This window comes from Epinephelus fuscoguttatus, linkage group LG22, assembly GCF_011397635.1.
Source record: "Epinephelus fuscoguttatus linkage group LG22, E.fuscoguttatus.final_Chr_v1".
NCBI classification, from domain to species: Eukaryota; Metazoa; Chordata; class Actinopteri; order Perciformes; family Serranidae; genus Epinephelus; species Epinephelus fuscoguttatus.
This window is the reverse complement of record NC_064773.1, coordinates 30,034,177-30,051,023: the sequence shown is the minus strand read 5'-3', so window position 1 is coordinate 30,051,023 and position 16,847 is coordinate 30,034,177. Positions and strand designations below refer to the sequence as shown.

The following is a 16,847-nucleotide window of genomic DNA, read 5'->3' as shown; positions in this document are numbered from 1 at the left end:
ACTAAAATATGAGGAGGAGAAAAGCAACATTAGAGAAAAGGCCAACACCGTGGCAGCTGCAGGAGGAGGAAACATGCGTGGCATAACGGGATGAATAATGTTTAGTTTTAGTTTAGATTAGTTTATTTGCACATAATGTTAAAAACAGACAGTATAACATTTACAAGATTAAAAAAAGAAAAGTGCCGGAGAGGTTAGAAGCCACTAAAAGCTTATCAAAGAAATTCCCCTGTCAAAACATCAATGAAATCACATAATAGAGAAGAAGAATAAAACGGGTGAGGAAAGAAGAAATAGAGGAGGAGAGAGGGAAAAATCAAGACAAAACAAGGTAGCAAATAAAATGATGTGTAGGTTAAATGACTCATCACTGGTTCAAGTAGCTACAGTACCTGTACCTGTACATCTGACACTGATCACACCCTTGAATCCCATGAAATCAATGCTGCGCAGATGAACTGCGTGTATTACAATTAGCCTATCGTCTAACATCACTGCGTCTGATAAATTGGTCTTCTTTGTCATAACGTTATAAATGCTACAATAAAGCTTAAACTTTATTTGGTTGCACCTGCGTCAGAGGGTAACTCACTGTGTGTCTTGTTGGTTGCAGTGCATTCCCAGTTTGTAGTGATTGCTCTCAGTGATGTGTGTCTTGCATCCCTTATTTGTGTGCGGAAGTTGAAGTGTGTTATCCACCTTGTGGGATGGTGTGCATTACTTTTCTTCAATAGTGATGTGCACCCTTTTTCTTGGGATGTAGGCTAGTCCAGCTCTAGTTTTCCCCACCAGTATGATGGTCCATGCCCTCTGTGTCAGCTTCAGGCCCCCACACTTTTAACTCAAAGCTTTCTTTGATTGCATTATTGAAATAAAGATTGTTATTGTATCTGGTACCTCCTGGTAGAAAAATCTGTCAGTGGAGCAAGGTTTTTTTTCTTATTATAAGCAAAAAAAACTTGGTCCACTGACAGATTTTTCTACTTATTTCAAGTGAAAATTTACTTGAAACAAGTGAAAATTGCCTAAAAACAAGTAACTTTTTAGGTGATGAGTCTTATTTTAAGTGTAATGAGATTTTTTTGACTAGAAATGAGACATTTTGACTAGAAATAAGACAAATATTCTTGGTAAGATTTTGAGTTTTTGCAGTGAGAATATTGATCATGGCCGAAATAAAGATAAAGATAAATAATTATGTACAGTTAATGCGTTTCCCCGTTTGCTTATGGGTACAGGGAAACATGTATGAAACACATAGTTCACGTAGTTTAGTTTATTTAAAGCAGAATTTAAAAAAATAAAATAAAATTTGTTATTGAAATGAGTAAGGCATGTTTAAAAAATCTTTATATCTAATTATTCTTTTGTTTACGAACACTGGTAGATATCTATCTTGCCATCAGAGGGTTATTCCAGGTAGGAGGTTCAACAAACTCTGAGTCTATCCCTGAACTCTGAGTTGATTTACCCTGAGATGGGAAACTCTGAGTTACCGGTTCCAGAACAGCTGATCTGAGTTAGTTCAGTCAACTCTGAGTATGTTCACTCTGAGTTAAGCCGACAATAAAAAGCCATCATCAATGGAGCTCCGACTCCACGATTCACCATGGCAACAGGTAAATAAAAGACAGGCCTCCATTTTAATCCAGTGGATGCAGAGATATTAATGCATGTGTAGCAGACGGTGCACGTTTATCTTTAAAAGAAGAGCCTGAGTCAGAGCGAGGAAAGTGTAAATAAGTTAAAGTTAATAAAAAAGTTTTATTCAGTGTTGTCCGTTTATTCATCATTTATCAGACTTACATTTCCTTAATGAAGATAAAGTGGTGGAATCTGACTGTGTATCAGGCTGTCGAGACATTACATTATATTAATTATATAGGCTACAATAATATATTTGTTCAGATTGAATCTGATAGGGAAAAACACAGGAGGCAGAAGATTTAAAACATACAAGCCAGGCTATAGATCAAAGACATAAAGACATGACTGTAAACTCACAGTCTGACCCAGTAATAATATGTTTGGTGATTTGCACTTGAAAAGACGTTGAGGTTAAAATACAGTAGATTTGAAAATGCTGCACATCTATTTGTATCTTGACACAACAGCATTCAGTGACTTTATTTCAGCTACAAATGTAGTAAATGTAAAGACACTGAAATGCTGCACCATTGCTCACTCAGAAATATGAACATATAATCCCCAATATTAGGCTATAGGAATTATGTTCCATCAGTGCGACCAATGACATCAGTGATAGAGATCATTAGTCATTGACACTACGTGTCTAAAGCTTCATACCCATTTTTAAAATTTAAATAATTAGACCTACACATTATGTGCAATAAACATTTGGGAGCTGCTCTAACAGACTGACAGTCTGATCCTTGTGCACAGTGTTATAAAAAATAATAAATATAAAAAGGACAGAGGTTTGATTCTGAGCTGAGGGTGAATTCTCGCTGTGTAATATTTGAATGTAAAGACAAAAACCGATGTCCAAAGAAATGATTGATGTGCATAAATTCAGTAGTCTAACGTAAGACAGTCCTGAGTAACAAACTAATATCCAGCAGGATTTAGACTGTGACAGACGGTAAATCTCTTTGATACAAGCTTTGACACGGACTGAATGAATGAGGAAATGAAACAGCGTGTAAGAGGGAGGAGACAGAGGAAAACTCAGGGTTTATTGAAGAAAACCTGTCAGCGAGCAGGTTATGTTCACAGAAGTCTGTTACCATGGTGACTGACTCAGAGTTTCAGTTGCTTCTCTTTCTGGAACGGATAACTCAGAGTTTCCCTCATCTCAGGGTTGACTTACTCTGAGTTTTCACATAACCCGCTTTCTGGAATACCCCCCTGGTGGTCTTTGGCTGCTCCTGACGCTATACCATCATAAAAACAAGAGAGGAAGAAATCTGAGTATCTGATTGGTCAAAGGACCGAACTGAACAGGTGATATCAACATCCATGATCAACAACATAGATGCATTTATTTTTATCACAAAACTAATAAATAATCATGGTGGATTTACTGAACAGAGTTCCAGAATAAACGCTGCACTTCACAGCTTATTTATCTTTATTTCGCCCATGATAATTATTCTTTTCTTACCAGTTGGTCTTTGGCTGCTCGAAGAAATCTGCACTGACTGAAACACTGCATTTAACGGCTGGATTAAAAAACCTTCTGTAAAGGATATAATTGCCCAGATTGCCCACCATAGATCACCCAAAGGGTAAGTTTCTGACTGTAATTTCTCCCCATTATGCTCCGTTGTGTGTGTTTAGAGATGTTAAAACAACATATTAATGCAACTGCTATGTTTCCTGCCTTTTTTGGATAAGCGGGGAACATAGAGCCTTTTTTTAGTAAGAGGGAAACATAGAACCTTTTTTGCAGGGTTAAATGGGGAACACAAAACCCGGGGAACATAGGGATGACCCCTAAAAATGCTTGTGTGAAAACCAACAACAACTCTGATTCACATTAGTCCAAACCCCAAATTTAAAACATCTTCATGTTTAAACAGAACTGGCACAACTTACAGTAAAAATAAAATGTCCCCCTTGTTTATATGTGACTGATTTGCACAATACACTATGCCACATAGATTCTGTTTTTAATCCACATAAAAAAGGTGATGATGTACATTTGTCATTTGTTTTCTGGTTAATATCCAGTCGGCTAAAGTATATTTAATGTTTTTATGTTTCTGGTTAGACATTTTAAAATATTTGCTTAGGTGAAGGACTAAAGTCTTCAAGTAAGTGCTGACTTTTTTTTTTACATCTGTGCTTCGGACTGCATTTAAAAAACAAAACACAATTGTCGGTGTCTAATTGTTTGTTATATGTTTGGTAAAAAATATCAATAATATTTTTCTTCTTTTTTTAAACATAAAAAACAAAACAAAATGCTGTGATGTCATGAGAGGTAGTGTCATTGAGGGGAGATGCATTCCCTCCCTGATGGTTACAGCATGGACTACAAACCATCATGGCACCCAGTAAAAGATCCCCAGACCCACAGTAGGCAAGCAGGGCAGTCAAGACAACAGAGGTGAACAGAGAAGAGCAGAGCTTTTGTACCAAGAAGACAGGGAATTAGAATTTTGACTGAAATACCTATGTTTGTTTTGTTGACCATCTGTCTACAAGAATTAATTTGACAGAAGACTGAATATACTGAATTTAAGTTGGAAAGTAACACTTAACAAGAGAAAAGCTCTCGGCCTCTTAAGACATCACAACATACAGTTGTCAGCAGCGAGAGACAAATAATTACACATATGATGTTTGTCAATTTAGAAGATAATTTTGCAAATCAAGAAAGTCACAGTTTGTCGTAGTGCCATTTAGTTTTGTGTGAAACAGCTCAGTGAACTACATCTATCATCTTGCACGATATACGTCACCAACACTGGCATTACCTTGGCACATTTCACTTAGTTCTTCAAGAATGAGGGAACAAGCATTAGTGCTGGCCTTTTTATCTGCCTGGAAGAGAAAGAACGAGCAAGACCTGTTGCTCATGTGAGTCACAGACTGTATATAAAGATGAACAACATGACAGCCCCCCAAAAGTGAAGCCAAAACATCTCCATTGCCCCCTCGTGGCTGGTTGCCGTCTAGACCCCGCCCTCTCCATGTTAGCAGATGGGACATAGGCCAAACTAAAAACTCAAACTAGACGTTGATAAATGTTTTCTCAAAGATGGTTTCTGTCAATTTGGGTAGTTCCTATCACTCTGTTTGTTCAAGCATTTGAATTTCTTATAAGTTTGGTTTTAATTAGTTATTAGATGTTATAAAAAAGAGGGTGTGGCATCATGATTGACAGCTGTGTGTGCCAATCAGTGTGTTCACAGTCAATGACACTGCCCGGGATTGGTCGGACGGGTGTATGGGTGGGAACTTCATACTACGGAGATCGCTACTGCGCACTCTAGCTCCAAATGACATCACCAGTGCATGATGGCAGCAGCTGTATTTGGGATATTTTGGCTTTTTTTTTTTTTTGTACAGAGAGGGGAAGTGGAAATACATCTTTGGTGTGAGTACATCCCAGTACCAAACATACAGGCATCATAGCTTCAGTGAAAGAGAAGGTTATGACATCACTTGTGCTACTTTTAGGTGGGTTGTCTTTCTAATTACATGTTTTCACTTCAACAGTTTTAAAACAAACTGCTACTTTCTTGATTTGCAAAATTATCTTTCATACATGCCCCCCCCACCCCCCCCCCCCCACCCCACCCCCCCGGATCTGCACCCATGTGCATCCTCATCTGTCTGTGTGTGTGTGTGTGTGTGTGTGTGTGTGTGTGTTACGGACACACAGGGAATGTTTGGAATTCAGACCAAATATTTTGTCTGTGTGTCTCTGCTTGGGAAGCCTTTGTCACGCGAACACGACTCTGATCTCCACAGTGGAAGAAGTACTCAGACCCTTTACCCTTTACTTCAGTAAAAGTACTAATACCACAGGGTAGAAATACTCTGTTAACAGTAAAGGTCCTGCATTCCTATTTCATCAAATGGATAGTCTCTATATACAGACTCTACGTTCAGTGAATGTAGAGTCTGTAGACAAACCCCGGAGATCTTGCCTCCGGAAGAAGAGCGGAAGAGCTCTGGTTTCCGGTTGTAGGCTGTTTGTAGTCCGTGTGATATTGACCAATCAAGTTTGAGCCGGCTGCAGTTGTTGCCAGGTTAAACGGTCTGTGCAATGAACTAACGAGGCGGAACATAATTAGCGTCACTGCAAACTCTGAATCCATCGCAATGGTTCAGCATATTTACTTATATATAAACGGAAGTCAGAAACGGAAATTTGCCTCCTCCGCCCAAATCAAACCGGAATGCCAAAAAATCGGGGGTCTGTCTCCAGAGGCTGTATCGCCATCTGCCGGAAGTCAGACTCCGAATACAGCCGATGGGTTCCGAGAATGTCAAATGGACAAAAGTATTAGCACCAAAGTATATGGGTAGAGGCAAAATTCACTTTGAACTACAGGATAAGCTTTAAACAAAGAAGGTTGAGGTTCACCTTTGGCCTGTCTCTTTTTTAAAAACCTGTCAATGATTAAATATTTTCAGTGTTTCAGGCTAAAACAACAGAGGGAAGGACTCCAAACGCACTCCCTAACTGACTGCGTTTATGTCTCTAGTGAAGGTGGTCCGATTTTTACATTGCCTGCATGTATATGGGTCATTTTTTACTGCAGTGATAACTGCTCTAGAATTAATAATTAATTAATACTTAATACTACTACATAACAGCTCAAATGGACGATTTTCAAAAAACGCACTACAAAACATGACAAATAAGATGTTATATTTGTGGTCACACTGATTGCAGAAACACTAACATCATAAGATACAGTCAGAGTTTTTTCAGTCACAGTCTCTCCTCTAAAATCTGATAAAACTGTGTTTTGTTCAGCAGCATCTCTGAAACAAAGGCTGTCACTTTTCTCAAACCTTTGTGACAGCTTGGGGGAGGAAAGTTAGTCGCTGGCTATCGATCACATCATCTGACTCTCAGCATTCATTCTGAAATTAAATCTTACTGCAGCCATTACAATCTGCTGCAAGTATGTGTGTCTTTGTTCCCTGCATACCAGTGTGTGTCTGTGCGTGTACGTCATGGTATGTAGCATGTGTGCAGACTGAGGTTGCGTGCAGCATTTCCAGTGATCACAACCACACACACATAACTCATTGTCTCTCTCGTCAAAACCTGTAAAACTGTTAGCGAGGCAAGCCAAGAGTGTTTACTTAACGAACACACACACACACACACACACACACACACACAACAATACAAAATAAAGTATATCTGTCAATACTACAAATTAACCTATAAAACTAAACAATAAATTTTTGCTTTCTTGCCAGCTCTTTCTTGAATAAATGAGATCACAATCAGAGTTTAAGTTAGATGCAGGTTTTTGGCCAGTATCACATGTAGATGTCCGGCAGATAAAAATATCAACAAACAAAATGAACGGTGGGAAATATGCAAAATAAATCAATAAATTCATTAACAGTATATCAAAAAGCCTTATACTTTGTGACCTATAAGATATATTGCCAAGACAATTTAAATATAATCCTATAAAGACCAGAATTTAGGATTTTTATTATGGACTGACCTATTTATCCACTAAAGCCATACAGAGTGCGTCCCTGCTTCTGCAGAGCATAAGCCATATCCAAGGCGGTCATGGTCTTCCACACTGCCTGTGTGAGGAGCATGTGTGTGTCACAGAACCTCTTTTTTTGGTACCCATGTTAACGCAGGTTAAAGCAGCCACACTATCTGCTTGAGCAGTGCTATTCAGGTGCAGAACATCTAGGAGTCTCGCCAACTTTTTCCATGTGATGTGCGGTTTCAGTAAAAATAGAAAGTGAAAATAGTCTTTTGATTATCATACTGACATTATACCACCTTTCACCAGTGTCAATGTCTTTATCTTTCACAGACATGAAAAAATATAAATATATCTTTTTAACTCAACCTTTCCTGTTTCCATTTCAAAACAAAAGCCCACTGACAAGGTTTCTGCTGACAGAATCCCTTCATTTGTTAAAATGAGGTTTTTCATTATGTAAAAACTCATACATATTTATATACTCTATATTTATCTACCCACTTATTTCTTATCTCTTTCCTATCTGCATGTTCTATTAACATAAATCATCATAGCAATTCTATATACACACACACATAGTAATAATAACAATAATAGAAATAATCTTATTATTGTTATTGCTGTCTCTTTATTATTCTAATCCCCCCTACAGTGACAACATCAGCTGGCTTGAGTCGAGCTCAGTCGATCAGCCAGTTAAGACCGCTGCAACTTTTCTCTGCAACGTTCAAAAACAGTTTAGTCTCATCGCAAGTCTTTGGTCTGAACTGGGCTTAAGATTACATATTTTCCTGATGTTAGCATGTAGCTACATGTAGCAGTGTAGCAGGCTATGTAATGAAAACACCTGTAGTAGTACGCGTGGAGTGGATGAACATAGTAACAAATCCTACAAACTAAGATATCATACTGTAGCCAAAATAGAAAAAACTGAGCATTCAGAACAGTCTGTAGCCCGAGGTTGTAGCAATGTGTAGGAATGTTCTGCCTGCTCCCTCATTGTCTGCTGACTCTGTGGTTTCTCTTAAAAGCCAGCTAAAAACACAGCTGTTTGGACAGGAATTTGGGTAACTTGTATGCACTAGCTCTGTATCTTCTTTATTTGGTGTTTTCTTGTAGTGCATTATGTATTGTGCAAACAGTTTTGCACTTTTAACTACGTGGATCAGGCATCTTTGAGTATCCTGAAAAGCGCTATGTAAATCCAATGTATTATTATCATTACTTTATCTTCTATGTTTTATTCTTACTTACTTACTTTTACATAATGTTTACCTCATTATTTAAAACTTTGGCCTTGTTTAATATGAACATCCAACAGTGTAACACTATCTATATATGAGACACAAAATACAGAAAAGTGCCATCAATCCCCTTTAATTAAGCACTGGTATCAATCAATACTCAGTATCTGCCAATACCCAAAGCCCAGGTATCAGTTTTGGGACTGAGAAAGCTGGATTGGTGCATCCCCAGTACACACTCATGGTTATCAAAGCAATGGATGTTTGTGTGTAAATGTGACTGTGTCTATCTTTGTGTGGAATTTTAGACCTTGAAAGCAAGGACATTTTGTACAGTGAGGATATTTTGTCCTGTCCCCCCTTCTTCAAAGAGCTGACTGAGAGTTAAGACTTAGAACACATGTAAACCCTGGGACACCCTGGGATTCTACTGGGCCACCGTGTTGAGTTGCAAATGAATGAGCAGGACTGTTGATCTTCAGAATTTTGTCTGCATGAATATGATGAGCTACCTTCATCTGTCGGGTATTTAATTACAGGGATTAACCAAAAACAGACATTCCTCTGTGGATATTTTGTCTATACACACCTTTTTAATCAAGTTTCCAGTAAATATACTGACTGACTGACTGACTGTGTCACAATATACACTGATATCGCAATATGAAACTGCACATAGCCTGACCTAGAATTTGAGGTGAAGGTACCATAAAGAGTTTGAGTTAGAGGATATATTGTACTAATGAAGGTACTCAGAAGTAAAGACGTGTGTGTGTGTGTGTGTGTGTGTGTGTGTGTGTGTGTGTGTGCGCGTGCATGCGTGTGTGTGTGTTTCTTACAGCCATGACCACTGTGATATCAGCGAAGGAGAGCAAAGCTGGAGAGGCCAGAATATCAGAGTACAGCAGCACCATCTCTCTGTAGACACACACACACACGCACACACACACACACACACACACACACACACACACACAGTTAACTCAAGGGCACCACAGGAATACAACGTTCAAGTGATATAGTAAAGCCTGATTTTGTCTTTCACACTAAGATGGGCCCTATTTCAGAAAGTGGAATTAGTGAAACTCTGAGTATGTTAAGCATGAGATGAGGGAAACTCAGGAAACTTTGTTTCACAAAGCCAGTTCAGCGTAAACCTGAGTCAGTTACTATGGCAACATACTCTGTGAAGCAAACCTGTTTTCCATGGGCATTAATCAGAAAGGATTATCAAAGAGGAATTCCACAGAACTGCAGGTTTGTCAGTGAGAAGAAATTAATCTACGTGGATACATTATGTAATGATTTATGAATACTTTTTATATATTCAAAATTTCTGCGGTGTAACTGGCTCATTTATGGGACTCACATGCCCATCATTGCTCCATCTCAGAATAAAGGAGATTACATGAATCTGAAGTCATTTCACAGCAATTTAGCGATTCAGTTATCCACACCCTAATATTGCAAGAATGAAGTAAGTATAAGCAAAATTGAATAAGAGGATATAGCAAATTATATCAAAATATATGAACATTGTTAATACATAAAAATGTTTCTTTATTTTCTGTACAGTGGTGTGAAAAAGTGTTTGCCCACTTCCTGATTTCTTACTTTTTTGCATGTTTTCTGCACTTAAATGTTTCAGATCATCAAACAAATTTAAACATTAGTCAAAGATAACACAAGTAAACACAAAATGCAGTTTTTAAATGAAGGGTTTTATTAATGAGGAAGAAAAAAATCCAAAGCTACATGGCCCTGTGTGAAAAAGTGTTTGCCCCCCAGCTCCTGTTAAAACATAACTGTGGTTGATCACACCTGAGTTCAATTTCTGTAGCCACACCCAGGCCTGATTACTGCACACCTGTTTCCAATCTAGAAATCACTTAAATAGGACCTACCTGACAAAGTGAAGTCGACCAAAAGATCCTCAAAAGCTACAGACATCATGCCGAGATCCAAAGAAATTCAGGAACAAATGAGAAAAAAAGTAATTGAAATCTATCAGTCTGGAAACGATTATGAAGCCATTTCTAAAGCTTTGGGACTCCAGCGAACCACAGTGAGAGCCATTGTCCACAAATGGCAAAAACACGGAACAGTGGTGAACTTTCCCAGGAGTGGCCAGCCGACCAAAATTACCCCAAGAGCGCAGCGACGACTCATCCAAGAGGTGACAAAAGGCCCCACAACAACATCTAAAGAACTGCAGGCATCACTTGCCTCAGTTAAGGTCAGTGTTCATGACTCCACCATAAGAAAGAGACTGGGCAAAAATGGCCTGCATGGCAGAGTTCCAAGACGAAAACCACTGCTAAGCAAAAAGAACATTAAGGCTCGTCTCATTTTTGCCAGAAAACATCTTGATGATCCCCAAAACTTTTGGGAAAATATTCTGTGGATTGACGAGACAAAAGTTGAACTTTTTGGAAGGTCTGTGTCCCATTACATCTGGCGTAAAAGTAACAGCGCATTTCAGAAACAGAACATCATACCAACAGTAAAATATGGTGGTGGCAGTGTGATGGTCTGGGGCTGTTTTGCTGCTTCAGGACCTGGAAGACTTGCTGTGATAAATGGAAGCATGAATTCTGCTGTCTACCAAAAAATCCTGAAGGAGAATGTCCGGCCATCTGTTCGTGACCTCAAGCTGAAGCGAACTTGGGTTCTACAGCAGGACAATGATCCAAAACACACCAGCAAGTCCACCTCTGAATGGCTGAAGAAAAACAAAATGAAGACTTTGGAGTGGCCTAGTCAAAGTCCTGACCTGAACCCTATTGAGATGCTGTGGCATGACCTTAAAAAGGCGGTTCATGCTCGAAAACCCTCCAATGTGGCTGAATTACAATTCTGCAAAGATGAGTGGGCCAAAATTCCTCCACAGCGTTGTAAAAGACTCATTGCAAATTATCGCAAACGCTTGATTGCAGTAGTTGCTGCTAAGGGTGGCCCAACCAGTTATTAGGTTTAGGGGGCAAACACTTTTTCACACAGGGCCATGTAGCTTTGGATTTTTTCTTCCTCATTAATAAAACCCTTCATTTAAAAACTGCATTTTGTGTTTACTTGTGTTATCTTTGACTAATGTTTAAATTTGTTTGATGATCTGAAACATTTAAGTGCGGAAAACATGCAAAAAAGTAAGAAATCAGGAAGTGGGCAAACACTTTTTCACACCACTGTATATTAGACAGGCATTAACACATCACATTACATAACATCACTTCACATTACCTATTAACGCACTCTGCAATATTTTCCGATGTCACCTCCTGCTGTTTAGCCTCAGCTGCATTGTAGATTTGTTGTTTTTGTAAGAGATGTTCAGTCACTGAAATCTCCAATTAAGTTGTGATGGAGTAAGTAGCTCTGCTTTTAACTCCGCTTTCTGCCATTGAAAATCATGTCATCTGCACTCCACTGATGATGTCTTTTGGTGCTCATTATGAGCGCGCTTCCCTCAGGCTGAACATACTCAGAGCTGATTGAACTAATTCTGATCAGTGTATTGAGCCTGCTTTCTGAAATAGGGCCCTGAACACAAGACACTGATATAATTACAGATTTATACAAGTACTAGAAGAAACTGCATTTGGTTTAGTTTGTTTTGTTTAGTAATTTAAGTATGTATACAGACAGGCAGTGCACATATAAAACTTTGCTGAAAGTTAGGGTATATTTATTTTCTCTGCCTCTGGCTTTTCTTTTTTCCTCATCTTTTTTTTCCTCACATTATTTTATTTGTATTTATTTACTTACTTATTCACATGCTGTCCCCTGTGACTTATATTTGTCATTTTATCTTTTGTAAATCAACCTCATCTGTTGTTGCCTCTCTATTTGTTAGCATGTCCATACTGCCTACATGTGTATGTAATATGCAGTACTTGGTGAATAACAGGGGAAATACTAACAATAATTAAAATTGTAAGCAGGGCTGCCCCTGACCAAATTGGGGCCCTAAGCGAAATTTTATTTGGAGGCCACCACCTCTCCCCATCCCAAATGTATCATAGGTCCAAAATGACCGTACAACAACTTGCCATTTAACTTGACAACCTTTATTGGCAATGACAAATGTACTGTAGATACAGTAGTTTGGCTGTATGAGTCAAATAAAATATAAAATTCAACCTGAAATAAATAAATAAATATTAAATAAAAATAACTTCAAACTGAAATAAATAAATAAACAAATCTGAGTCACAAATAGCCATCAATTACTCATCAAAAGAAAGTAACTTCCACCACCTCAATCCCCCACCCTTGATTAAACACTGAAAATAAAATAAAAGAGGGAGACAGGTTTCTTCTATTTAATCTTATTTTGTTATATTTCTCCCTCTCGCCTCTCTGTATTTTATTTCTGAAAACAGAAATAAAATACAGAGACATTCTTTTCTATTTTCATCTTATTTAGCTATATTTCTCCCTCTCCCCTCTCATCCGACCTCCCGGCCCTGCACATACCACTGAGGCTCTTTTGGACGACATGTCGACAACTCTTCACCTGCTGCAGCTCTGCAAGTGCCTGCCATTGTTCAGATGTCGAGTGCTGTCAATCATTGCAGCGAGGCATGGGCGGTCAGGTCTCTTCTCTCCTTCCTCGCGCTGATTCTACGCGCGCCTCACAGTAGCGCATGTGCGCTTCCATTGCGCATATGCGCAAATGCGTCCCCTCGCGCAAAATGTGGCCCCCCATGGAAGATGAGGCCCTACGCACAGCGCGTTTTCTGCGTTTAGGGAGGGGCGGCTCTGATTGTAAGCCCAATTTCACACTGCGCCAACAGAAAACGGTCCACACAGAAAGCTGCTTGGAAAGTAAAGTATGAAGGAATCCATAACTGTAATATTTCTAAATGTTCCCCTGTGGTTGTCACCTGCAGGTGTTGATCTGTTTGCGCCTCCTGTTGCGTCCTCCTCCGGCAGACTCAGAGTAACACAGCAGAGCTTCTTCAGGTCGGGAAGCCCCAGGAAAAACATAGTCTGCTGGAATTGTCCACTCATCTTGCGCGCGCACACACACACACACACACACACACACACACACACACACACACACACTAAGGGTTAAAGTCATGCCTCTGTACAGTTTCAGATCTTCTGTGAGATTCTTAAGGGGATAGTGCATCCAAAAATGAAAATTCAGCCATTATCTACTCACCCTCATGCTGAGGAACACTCTGGTGAAGTTTTAGAGTCCTCATATCCCTTGCAGAGATCGACGGGGGGAGCAGCTAGCACACCTAATGGATGACGGCGCCCCAGACGTCCAAGAACACAAAATTGAATCCACAAAGTATCTCCATACTGCTCATCCGTAGTGATCCAAGTGTGCTGCAGCCCCGACATAAAAAAAGTTGTTTCGAAAAACGTCATATGAACTGTTTTTAGCATCACTGTAGCCTGTAGCTCTGACTGCTTCTCTGTGCTCTGTGCTCACATGTGTCAGGGTGATCGGTGATGCACGGTCTCTGAAGAGCAGCAGTCTCGTCAGTCCTGATGTCCAGATTCTCAAGTGCAGGCATCGCCAATTCCCAGTCTGAGCAGCAAAGACTTTCCTCATCCGTTGGCATTGCTTTGCATTTGAAACAACTACATCACCAGGTTTCCAGTGCTCGACTCCGGTATTCTGCGGCTGGCTGAGGGTCAGGCTCATGAGCTGCGGCGGCTGCTTCGTCCAGTAGCCTGAGTTCCGTGCGTATACTCAGGCTCAAACAAATACGGCTCAACAAAGAAATGCTGTTCCTCCTCAGTTTCAAAGTCTTCAGACATGTTGGGCTGTCCTTTGCTAAAAGACCGTAGTGCAAATTATCTTTTAGCTCTGTGGTTACTGTTGTCTCCCCCTGCGGTGCACGTGTCACGTGATGTAAACACGGGTGAGCAAAGCTCATGCTTTCGCTGGTCTCGTGCAAGCGCGGAGCACAGAGAAGCAGTCAGAGCTACAGGCTACAGTGAGGCTAAAAACAGAGTTCATATGACGTTTTTTGAAACAACTTTTTATGTCGCGGCTTCAGGACACTTGGATCACTACAGATGAGCAGTATGGAGATACTTTGTGGATTCAATTTTGTGTTCTTGGACATTAGTCTGGAGCGCCGTTAGCCATTAGGTGTGCTAGCCGCTCCCCCCGCCGATCTCCACAAGGGATGTGAGGACTCACACAGAGCACGCAAAGCGCAGACCTCCACCGACGAACCCATTCATTGTGTATGTGCTACCGTGGCGCAAGAGCGCACCGCTCTGCCGCCGAGCTGAGCGGCGTGTGAGAGGGCACATGCCGTGGCGTCTGCGCGCCACCAGCCTGCACTCGAATTGAAATTTTTTTTTACTTTCACTGCAGCGCGCTGTGACGAAACCCTGAAGTAGACCCGGAAGCGGTCACCATGGAGCTGTAGCTCCTGAACGAGCCTGTACTCCCCCAAATCCTGTCTTGCGCGCCTTGCTCTCCGCTTGCTCCGCGCCCTACCCCGTGGTGGGCACCGCGAAAATCGCGCTCTGTGTGAAAGAGGCTTAAAACTTCACCAGAGCGTTCCTCAGCATGAGGTTGAGTACATAATGGCTGAATTTTCATTTTTGGGTGCACTATTCCTTTAATACATCAAGATTTATTTTTACAAATAAATAAATGTAATGTCTAAATTATTAATTCTAAGATTTGCTTTTAAAACTCATTTTAAAAATAGAAAGAGGTATTAAAAAAGTGTTGATAAATGAAAAAGTATATAAATTATTTATTTAGAAACTAGTATTCTTTTAATAAATATATCTTATTGTATAATTTTCAGACTGTCCAAACATGCTGACAGAAATGCTCAAGTATCTCTGCAACGAATGGATTTAGGTTTGACAGGTAGCTGATTTTCACTTATTTACTACAACAGTGATCAAATAATAATATACACAGAGCTAAAACACTAATTCAAACAACTGATGCATCGATCAACACGTCATTTTGAATTATGAGTAATATTTCTTAGTTACAAACCTCATATATGGCCAAGGATTAGTGACAGAACAATTAGTTGCTTAATCCGGACAGAAAATCAACCTACAACTGTATTAATTATCACCAAACGATTTAAGTCACCTCGTTTTTTCTCCTTGACCCCAAACCCAGCAACATTAGTTAGCTAAAACCAGATAACAAAAGAAGCTAGCAGTTAGCTAATTTTACTAATTAACCTAGCTAGAATTTAATCCGAATTTTTCCGTTCTCACATGATTTCTAGGTTACCAACCTTATATTTCCATTCACGCCAGACTGTAGTAGTCGTTATATGGGGCATTCTACCGAATGTGTGCAAAGTCAGGCTGGAAATATTTTGAAATTTTCTATGTTTTATTTCCAAAACTTTGTCTCTGTATATATTGTACCATATGTAAAGGTCACATATCTAGTAAAATGACTGTAAATTTTTATATTGTATATTTATATTGTATCAGACTGTTTTGGAATGTTTTTCCTCTCCCAAAATTTGTCACTACCAAAACATATAGTATTATATTCTACAAAAAAAATATATATCAACCTGTTATGCTTGTTCCTTCCCTTGTCTAAAGATTTAAATTTTTACAAATTTTGACTGAAGGTTTTCACAATTAAATCTATAAAAATTAATATTTTAACACATTTCAAAGTTCAGATTATAGAATTCAAAATCTAAATGCAATCTTTCTTTGTAAAATGCATAACAATGATCAGATTGATTTCAGAGTTAATAACTGATGAAACAGAACATAAATGTAACCGATTAGCATCATAACACTTTAGTTGATAACTCAGTATACTTTATTTTTTACAAAACACCCAGTGTTTCGGTAGTGACTGCACTGTTTCGGTAGTGACCATTATTCTGTTTTTAAGGTTGCATCATATTTCCTCAAATGTATGCCTTATGGTGGGAATTACAATTTCAAAGGCAAATGTTTTGTGGTCAATAAAACAATTTAATTTTTGAGAGAGCAGAGCAGAGCAGAGTTGAGTAGCGTAGAGTAGAGTAGAGTAGAGTAGAGCAGAATAGAGTAGAGTAGAGCAGAATAGAGCAGAACAGAGCATAATAGAGTGGAGAAGAGTATAGTGGAGCAGAGTATAGTAGAGCAGAGTAGAGCAGAATAGAGTAGAGTAGAGCAAAGCAGAGCAGAATAGAGTAGACGAGTAGAGTATAGAGTAGAGTAGAGTAGAGTAGAGCAGAGCATAGAGTAGAGCACAGAAGAGTAGAGCAGAGCAGAATAGAGTAGAGCAGAGCTGAGCATAGTAGAGCAGAGTATAGTAGAGTAGAGGGAAATAGAGCATAGTAAAGCAGAGCGGAGTATAGGGTAGAGCACAGCAGAGTAGAGCAGAGCAGAACAGAGTAGAGCAGAGCTGAGCAGAGCAGAGTATAGCAGAGTAGGGTAGAGCAGAGTAAAGCAGAGTGGAGTATATCAG

General features: G+C 39.4%; 1 protein-coding gene across 6 annotated transcripts in view; it reads right to left on the bottom strand.

Moving 5' to 3' along the window:
- kcnc2 (potassium voltage-gated channel, Shaw-related subfamily, member 2) overlaps positions 1–16,847 on the bottom strand; it is a 314,895-nt gene that overhangs the window by 84,000 nt on the left and 214,048 nt on the right. The gene's annotated exons all lie outside the window — the stretch shown is intronic.